This window comes from Silene latifolia, unplaced genomic scaffold (assembly GCF_048544455.1).
Source record: "Silene latifolia isolate original U9 population unplaced genomic scaffold, ASM4854445v1 scaffold_158, whole genome shotgun sequence".
Taxonomy (NCBI): Eukaryota; Viridiplantae; Streptophyta; class Magnoliopsida; order Caryophyllales; family Caryophyllaceae; genus Silene; species Silene latifolia.
Window position 1 is genome coordinate 438,607 of NW_027413142.1, and position 10,221 is coordinate 448,827.

The following is a 10,221-nucleotide window of genomic DNA, read 5'->3' on the forward strand; positions in this document are numbered from 1 at the left end:
GTCTTTGAACGGATAGGGACAATTCATGTTGTCATCTGGGAAACGAGAACGGCGGATCCGCTCGCGGACACAAACGGCACCCGAACGGATCGTATCGGCCGTCAACTTCGTGCCCACTACACGGCGGCCCGCGCTTCCAACATCCCGAACATAACTATTGGGAAGGAGGACTACGAAGGAATCATCGCCCCGCATAGCGACCCACTCGTAGTCCACTTAGACATAGCCAACCACCTGGTCATGAGATGCCTGATTGACACGGGTGCTTACACGAACATCATGTTCAGGGAGTGCTTTCTAGGGCTCGGCACGAAAATTGCGGACCTTAGCCCATGCACCAACCCATTGTACGACTTCTCGGGGTAGGCTTGGTCCCCCGGGGTCTATCAAGTTTCGGTGATGTTAAAGCGATCGACGCGGCCAAGAATGTGATGTCCGAGTTCGTGGTCATCGACGGCTCATCCGCATATAACGTTCTCATCGGTCGTATCACCCTGAGCGAGGTCGATCTTTGTAATGTCCATCGGGCCCGACACGATGTATGTCTCGGACCGCGGGGAGGTTCATAAACTCGTCTCAAAGAACGAAAAAGACGAGGTGGTCAACGTCCAAGTATCGGCCAGAGGATGCAACATGCAATCCTTCAAAGTAGCAAAGAAAGAGGAAAAAGGGAAGAACCCATCCTTACGACAGGAGGACGAACCGATGAGCACCAGCCACGTCGGCATGGTCGAAGGGGCGGAGACCGAGCAGATAGAGATTGATCCAGACGCACCGTGAATCGCGGTGTCGGCCTGGAACCAAAATTCGGGCCGATCTCCTAGACACCGCCGAGGAGGAACAAAGATGTCTTTGCGTACTCACCGCCGAGATGCCAGTGTAAGTCGGGAGGTCATCGTTCACAAGTGAACGCACTCTCCCCGCCCCGCCCGTGAAGCGAGAGGATGAGAAATTCCTCGGCCGAAAAGGAGGATGCCATCAAGGCCGAGGTTGATAAGTTGTTAGAGGCAGGCTTTATCATCCCTTGTACATACCCTGAATGGCTAGCTAATGTTGTAATGGTTAAAAAGTCATCAGGGGGTGGAGGATGTGTGTTGATTTTACGCAACTTAATAAAGCATGCCCGAAAGATTGCTACCCCTTGCCTCGGATAGATAGCTTAATAGACGCAACGGCAGGCTACACAATGCCGAGCCTCGCTCGACGCCTTTTCGGGATACCATCGGTATTCATGGCGAGAGGAAGACATGCCTAAATGCGCATTCATCACCATACACGGCACCTACATGTACAAGATGATGCCGTTTGGTTTGAAAAACGCCGGCGCGACTTACACAAGACTGGTGGACAAAGTGTTCCAAAATCAAAAAGGGCGAAACATTGAGGCTTACGTCGACGATGCTATTGTCAAGAGCAAGTCCGACGGCGAGCACCTAGCCGATTTACACGAGACATTTTGTTCACTAAGGAAATACAAGATGAAGCTTAACCCTACAAAGTGCAACGGGTGTCCGGGCAAGCAAATTCCTCGGCGTGCTTGTTAGCGCCAGGGGAATTGATGCCAATCCAGAGAAAGTCCAAGCGATTCTAGACTGCCGGGAGCCGAGGAATCGCAAAGAGGTTATGATATCGACCGGGAGGATGGCGGCCCTCGCCTGCGTTTTATCTCTCGGTCGGCCGACAAGAGCACCCCATTCTTCAAAGTGCTAAAAGGGAATAAAGACTGGCACGGGGGAGGAACAGAGCACGGCTTTCAAACAATCAAGGCCCATCGCAAACTCTCCCGACTGTCGTCTGCACCGACGACTGGGGAAACGCTATATCTATATTTAGCAAGAACCTCGGCCACGGTCGATCGTAATCGTCGAGAAGAAAACAAGCAAGAAAGACCCAATATACTTTATCACCCATACACTATTGCCCGCCGAGAGAAACTACCCGCCGATTGAAAAAGCGCCTTTGCCGTGGTTGTTGCCGCAAGGAAGTTGAAACCCTACTTCGACGCACATCCCATGACGGTCTTAACCGACCAGCCGTTGGAGAAAACACTGGAAAAATTCGAACAATCAGGCAGACTTATCAAATGGGCAGTGGAGCTATCTGGCTTCGGCATTCAATACAAACCAAGGCCTTCGATAAAAGGGCAGCGGCTGGCGACTTCTTGGCCGAGTGCACGATCGGGAAGAATCGTGTCCGGCATGTGGGAGGTATATACCGATGGATCCTCCACAACGAACGGCTCAGAGCGGCATCCTTATCATCGCCCAAACGGGGACGAGTTCGAGTACGCTTTGAAATTTACCTTCTCGACCTCAAACAACGAATCCGAATATGAGGCAGTGATAACCGGAGTTGAGTTAGCCAGAGCCGCCGGGGCATAACACATCATTTTGAAAACAGACTCTCTCTTGGTGACTAACCAATACGAAGGAGAGTACGAAGCTCGGGACGATGGGATGGTAAGATACCTGGAAAAGGTAAAAGCCGAGACCTCAAAATTGAAGTCATTCAAAATGCGACACATCCCAGTGTCCGAGAACAACCGGCCGACGCTCTCTCAAAGTCGCGTTCAACCATAAAGAATATCACCAACCGTCTTTGGTGGACATCAGAACGCTAAAAGCATTGACGAAACCATCGGCATGGTGTGCGACGTGGAAACCGAGACGACATGGATGACTCCAATAAAGGGGTATAAACTGTCAAATGAATTACCAGAGGACCGCAACCTCTCACAAAAGATAAAGAGGATCGCAAAGAAGGTACTTGGTGTTTGAAGGAGAGTTATATAGGAGGTCCGCGACAAGGCCACTCCTAAAATGTGTCGGTCAGACCGACGCAGAGCTAATCTTGTGAGAAATACACGAAGGCATCTGTGGTCATCACATGGGGGCAAGAACACTAGCCCACAAAGCTCTCCGAGCCGGCTACTTCGGGCCCACCATGCTTGAAGATTCCGTAAACAAAACCGAAAATGCAACAATCGTCGGATGCACGCTCCGTGATACACGCACCTTCCCGAGACCGCAACGGTGCTTAATCCCCTTCCCTTTGCACAGTGGGGAATGGATCTACTAGGGCCATTTCCAACGGCATCCGGAGGAAGAAAGTTCCTAATCGTCGCCGTCGACTACTTCACCAAATGGGTTGAGGCCGTGGCAAAGTGCTGCGAAAATGCGGCGGCCGTAAGAAAGGTGATCCGGGAAAATGTCATAACTCGTTTTGGGTTACCCTAAGTCATGGTATTCGACCATGGCCGAGAATTTTGGAGTGACACAATAATGAGCTGGTTGGAAGAACTCGGCATCAAATTTGCATACTCCTCCGTCCGCCACCCCTGGAGCAACGGACAAAGGAGGCGGCCAATAAAACGATCCTCAACGGCTTGAAGAAGACAGTTGAAGACCTCAAGGGAAGATGGGCTGATGAGCTACCCGGCGTTCTATGGTCCCTCCGGACCACGGAGAAAGAAGCAACGGGGCGATCCTTTTCACCTAGTCTACGGGTCCGAAGCGATCCGCCGATTGAAGCAACGGTGCCAACATTCGAACGGCCACTTTTAACCCGGATGAAAACGAGGAAGGCCTAAGAACCTCCCTGGACCTGGTCGAAGAAAGCCGAGATACGGCACGCCTCAACTTAGCAAAGATATCGAGCCGAATGAAAAGGGCCTACAACCGAAGAGTCCATAAAAGGGACTTAAAAGTAGGAGATCTGGTCCTAAGGAAGTCAGCTGCCACCAACAAAGGAAACATCCATGGCAAGTTGACGGCCAACTGGGAGGGTCCCTACAAGGTAGTTGAAGAAATGAGGCCGGGTACATACCGGCTGACGGACATGGGAGATGTACCTTTGATGAGCCATTGGAACACCGACAATCTCAGAAAATACTTTGTATAACAGCGGAGTTGCCCAAAACAATTGTTGGCACCCCAATACATATTCATATCTAATGAGGAGTCATCCAAGTTTTTCATCAAAGTGTTAATCCACCCCAATCAGAAGGCATACTAACATATGTACACAGCAGACAGAGCCAAAACCTCGATCATCCCGGCCTTTAACGGAGTGACGGGGACGAGCCGATATGCTAACATATGTTCAACGGCGGTCAAAACGTAAACTCCGTTGCCCGTGCAGAATCGGCCGGGAAGAGACGAGTGAAACGCGATCGCCTCGGCAAATTAAGACCGAGCTTAAAGACGTTAAACACAGTTGAGATACGCATTCTAACTGCCTCGGCTGAAGCCAAAGGTAAAAACGAAAAAGCGCTCAATTAATTAACGCAACTGCCCTCGGCAAATTAAGACCGAGCTTAAAGACGTTAAACACAGTTGAGATACGCATTCTAACTGCCTCGGCTGAAGCCAAAGGTAAAAACGAAAAGCGCTCAATTAATTAACGCCAGAAGGCAAGCAAATTCTCATTAAGGAAAAGATAACGAGTTACAAGAAGGAGAAACACAGACGACGGCCGTCCCCTTTGGGATAAGCCAAGACTCTACCTACCAAGGTCTTACAAAATACAAGGAAAAGTAAAGCAAAAGGTTACGGACTGGTTCTTTGAAGCGCCAAAAGGATGGCAGGGAGAAAAGGCTTAATAGTTGGCCCCCGAATAGTGAAGCTATCCGAGACGCCGGGTGAGCTCGGTGACGACCGCCGTCTCCCTATGCCTCGTTGCCGCTTGCCCTACCGCCATCGCAGCAGCGTTACCCTCGGTGAGCGACTTAGATGCAACGGGCAGCCTTAGCATCCCTCAGCCTTATCCGCCGCAGCTTTCTTAGCGGCCTTAGCATCCTCACCGCCTTGGTCGCCTAGCGGACTCCTCCTTGGCCGCCCTCGTCTTCTCTCGCAAGGGCCGCTTTGCGGCGGTCGCCTCCTCCTCCTTCTTGGCCCTCACATCCTCGGCAGCCTTATCCGCCGCAGCCTTCTCTTTAGCCTCGAGCCTATCGTCGAACAGCTCGTCAAATTTTGTCCACGGAAAGGAGCCATCCGGATAGACCTCATCTATCACCTCCCTGAAAGCTTCTTCGGTCGGTCCCTATACCGAGCACACATGCGAGGGAGAATCGTGCTTTGAAGCGTCTCAATATCCTTCTCCCTTTGAGCAAGGATAGCACTAGTCTCCCTATGCGACTCCGCTTGGAGCCGATACGCCCTTTTCGACTCCTCCCTTTGGGCGACAACAACGTCGTAGCGCCCTCAGACCGTCCCGTTCCTCCTTCAACTTGGCGGCGGCAGAATCGGCAGCCTCTACCTTGGCCTTCTCGGCCGACAAAGACTTCTCAATTTCCTCGACCCGCGCTTGTGCGGCAAGGAGGTCAAGCTTAGCCTTCCCGCCACCCTCATGCGGCAACAACATCGAGCCTCACCTCTATCAACGGTCCCGTCTCGGCCAAGGCCTTTTCTTGCTCCCTAATACGAGAGCCGGCCAGATCGGACCAAATCCCAATCCTCTTGCTCAGCCTTGTACCCTCCATTGTGAGCTGGTCGTTGGATATCGACGCGAGTACGGAGTCGGCATTTTTTCCCGCCGTCTGCATAGGCCTCTTCTCAACTCGCCGCTCGCATTGGGACAGATCGCGCGCCGGTTGATCTACAAAAATTCAACCAAAGAGTCCACGTCAACGTTCATGGACATACCAGAGAGCCGGTCATCGGGTATATCTAATGAGCGGCTAAATCGAGCCGCAAGTTAGACACAGCACCGGAGGGCTTGCTCTTCTTGGCCGGTTGACCCGTTTCTCGGCTACGGCATTAACATGAGCGACGGAAGCGAAGCATCGGTGGCATGGGTAGATCTTTTCCTCTTACGCCTAAGCGGAGATCCTCAAAGATCGGAATCCTCTCCATCGACAATGTCAACGACCTCCACCTCACGGTGGAGGCGGAATCGAGGTTGACACCGTCGCCGCCGTAGACTTGGCTTTTCGGACCCGGCGAGGCAAGGCGGCACTACCTTGGCCTCGGGCCGCCGTCTCGTCCAAGCCCTTCAAGAGGTCGAGGGCGACGGACGGCGGTCATGCACATCGACCTTCGGATTCTTCTCCTTAACGTTTCCGTCTTTGTCCAGCCCCATCTTCTCGAGGAGTTGCTCGGACGAACGGGACCAAAGTGCTCGTAAAAGAAACAAAGTAAAACTTAGACAAAGGGACATGTCAAGAAACAAACAACGAAAAACATTAAAGCAGAAATGGGCCTCACACCGACCCCACTCACCCCGTGCTAGGGCCGGTATGAGGCCGACATAGCAAAGCGGCTCGTCCATCAAGATGACTTGCGTCGGGGGCAACCAAACCTTCGGCGCCCCATCATCATCGACCTCGAAAAGCTTCGGTGCTCGCTTCTCGTCCTCATTAAGATAGACATTCGCGGCGTCCATCTTATTCTTGCCCTTGGGGATCATCTTCTCACGCTCCCCTTTGCTCTCGCACCGCAAGTTAACGTGGTCTTTGAAAAGACCGAGGCAACGGATAATCATCGGGACCTCGACATACACCCACCGTTCCTTCCAGCCCTTGCAAGAGGTGAGCTTAGGCACGGTGAGATAGCCGGCTCGGATCCGGACGCTATACCACCCCGGCCACCTTGAACATTCATTCGAAGAAAATGAATTCGGCGGAATAAGTTTACCGTTGGGATCACCCCCCTGGCGACACGACCACACGAAGCCGACTATAGTCCTAACGGCCAAAGGGTGAAGCTGCGCGCCGCCGCAACGTTCATCGCCTGAATTATGGTAGAGACGTACATATTGAGAGGAAACCGGAGACCATACTCCAAGTGCCTCATATATACGCCGATGTGACCCGGGAGGGGGCAACAGACGGTCGACCCTCTCCGGGGATGACAATGTTGTACCCCTTGCCAAAAAAGAAGTGCTCTTGAAAAATTGAGCGAGCAAGCCGGGCGAGCCCATCGGTCCAAGCACGATTGGGGCCGATGGTACAGACATCGTAATGATGCAAGACTGTCGCCCTCTCCGCACCGGAAGGATTCCTTTCCTCATCATCGACATCATCTTCCCACTGCTCCGAACTCGCGGTCAACTTGGGGAAGGAGACCTAGGGCCCCTCGACCTTAACGGAATTGCGGCTACCGCCTCCTCCTCATCAAAACGCGACGGGGAACCCCGGCGCACGGCACGGGACCGGCATCGTAGAAGACATGGTTCACAACAATTACTTAAACAAAACAAAAAGTTGAAAAGGTTTTTCGGTTTACGTTGAAGAAAAGTGCTACGCCGACGTAAAAATTCTGAAGATCGGAAGAGAGGGAAAGACTTGGAATTTTGGAAAGAAGAAAATTTTTAGAATGAATGAAATTACTAACCAATTTCACTTCGGAGATCCGGTATTTATAGGCAAAGGCCCATAAAGGAGGACCAATCAAAACGCAGCCCATGAAGCGTCGGCCCAATCAACGAAGAGACACATGTCGAGGCATGCGTACACGGAATGTCAATCGACGCAATGATTGAATGTCAATCAAAGCAACAAGAACAAGCGTCTTCAACACGCCCCTTCATATCCCTTTGCCTATTCATCTTCCTCAAGCAAAACTCCTAAAGTATCTATTCTCCGCCGGCAACACGACTAACCAAGCTAGGCAAAGACGGCCGGGGCAATCAAAAATACACCGCACTCTCAACCTTGGGTCCGCCGCCAACAAGACCTTCTCTTCCACATTTTGATGTCCATTACACATCCATGTGGAGGGGGATACTGATACGGCCTGTACTGAAGTAAGCCGAGGGAGAAAAAGCGGGCGTAAAATTTTTTCTTACGGAATATACACTCAAAGATACATCGGAGCCCATACCACGGCATAGACTACGCTGGGGCAAATTGATGGGGCATATTCTCGTGCCCGCCGACCAAGTCAACATATTGAACGAGGTCAAAGATATCCACAAAGAAGCCGTGAATTAGACATCCCCGCCGACGCCTTTCGGCTGCCCGGCCACGGGTCTCGGCATAGATGGCAACCTACCGGTAGGGGCACATACCCGCGTACTCATATCCAAGAACCCTCGGCATGGAGTCAACCAGGCTCGCCGGCCTGCCATAGGTCCCTCGGCCGAGGGTAGATCAGTCTTTCCACCTGCTATGCCACTTGGCCCACTTGGCCACTACGTGACAAAAGGTGAAAGTCTATAAATACTCCTCAATCCTCATTGAGGAAGAGATCCAGAATCTAACCTAAGAACCACTTAAATTGGTATTATCTCTCTCATCTCTCTACAATACACGTCATCAAGCAACATTCTACTTAATGACAATAAGTTCACTGACTTGAGCGTCGGAGTGAGTACGCTTGGCACAAAGCCAAGCCCTCAGTTTGCTCATTGTTGCAGGAGAGGCCGAGGAGAGCAGTCAAGGCTAGAAGAGGCATTATTCGACAAAGCTAGCGTGGTAAACAAACCTACTTCGGAATTCATACCCGGAACAACTACGTTTAAATAATATAATTAGAATTGTGTTAAAAAAAATTCTATCATTAGCGTATAGGTTCATATCATTTGCACATATTTTAATATGATACAAAAATAGAAAACAAATGTATGAATATTAATAGATAATATAGTATTTGCTTATTATTAAGTCGGGTTGGATGTCGAATTATGTTCAAAAAATATGGTGTACTTTTAAATATGTTATTCGTATCACATTGAAAAATAATGTAGGTGTGATAAATATATATACTACGTATAAATAGTTGAATTGTCCCACATCAGAAGATTATCATAAGGTGGGGTGATCCCATGATTATAAATAAGATTTATCCTTGGAACTTAGGTATCACCCAAAATATATTGAATCTCTCAAAGTATACTTATTATATAAGAGACTTTTAACATAATCTTGAATTAAATGTTAAATTTTTAAAGTTGTAACATTTTTTTAGGTGGGAGAAAGAGCGATAAAATGGTCAATATTATAACGAAAATTTTTCATGGTACCCTCGAATTTTGGTAGATTACACATAATACCCCTAATTTTAAGTTTCTACATATAATACCCTTGTGTTTACTTTTTTTCATAACGCCGTTACTCCTATGAGTAACTAGATAAGTAATTGAGCATGCTATGCTATTTGTGTTTTGTTATTTAGGTATTAAATGTTAGTTTATTGAATAAAATATGAATTTAGGAATTAGATGATGAAGTGTTTGTGTAATAGATAACAAAAGAAAAAGGCGTCACAAGTCATAAGAGTAATGTCGTTATCACGGAAGTTGTCAAATGGTATTCTGGGAAAAAAAAAGGTGAACACAGGGTACCATTTGTAGAAATTTAAAATTAGGGGTACCATGTATAATCTATCGAAGTTCAAGGTTACCATGAGAAATTTCCAATATTATAATGATATAGTTAATTAAATTTTCATTTAAAAGAGAGAGATATCCGTACCAATAAAACAATAAAGGAGGTATTATTTTTTAAATGTTATTTTATTGTCACGCCATCAAACTTAAAGTCCATTTAACAGCCTTTACATTAGGGGTACCATGGGCAAAAAAAATGGAACCTCAAGGGTACCATAGGCAGATTCTTAAAAATATGGGTAACATGGAAAACCTGACAAAATTAAGGGGTACCACGGAAATTTTCGTATCTCAATTATGATAAAAAACAATTTGAAAAAAAACAACGTACAAATATTAATGGAGAGTACTTGATCATATTATTAAATTTATATATAACTATTAGATATAATGAGTAGCAATTGTCCGTATTCGTTATTCGGGATCTGGTTGGATGTCGAACTAAGTGCAAAAAAGTTGGTGTAATTCTGAGTATGTTATTTGTCCCACATTGAAAAACAATGCCGGTTTGATGAATATATACTACGTATAAATAGTAGAATTGTCCCACATCAAAAAAATAATGCAAGTTTGGTGAATATATTACTTATAAATAGTAGAGTTGTCCCATATCGAAAAATTAGTATAAAGTGGAGTGATTATATGATTATAAATAAGAGTTAACCCACGTATATATTAATCTTTTTTTTTTAAAAAGAGATATTTTAATAATATGTAAACATTAACCCCTTATAACCTTTTTTTTGCATTATAAATAAGTTAATTACCCCGTTGCAACGCACGGACATTCAAACTAGTTATAAAGGATTTTGAGGAAAATTATATTCAAACAATCACTTTCCATTCCCCATCCCCTGCTCTCCCCTCCATTTAAAATTCATTGTTTGGATTGAT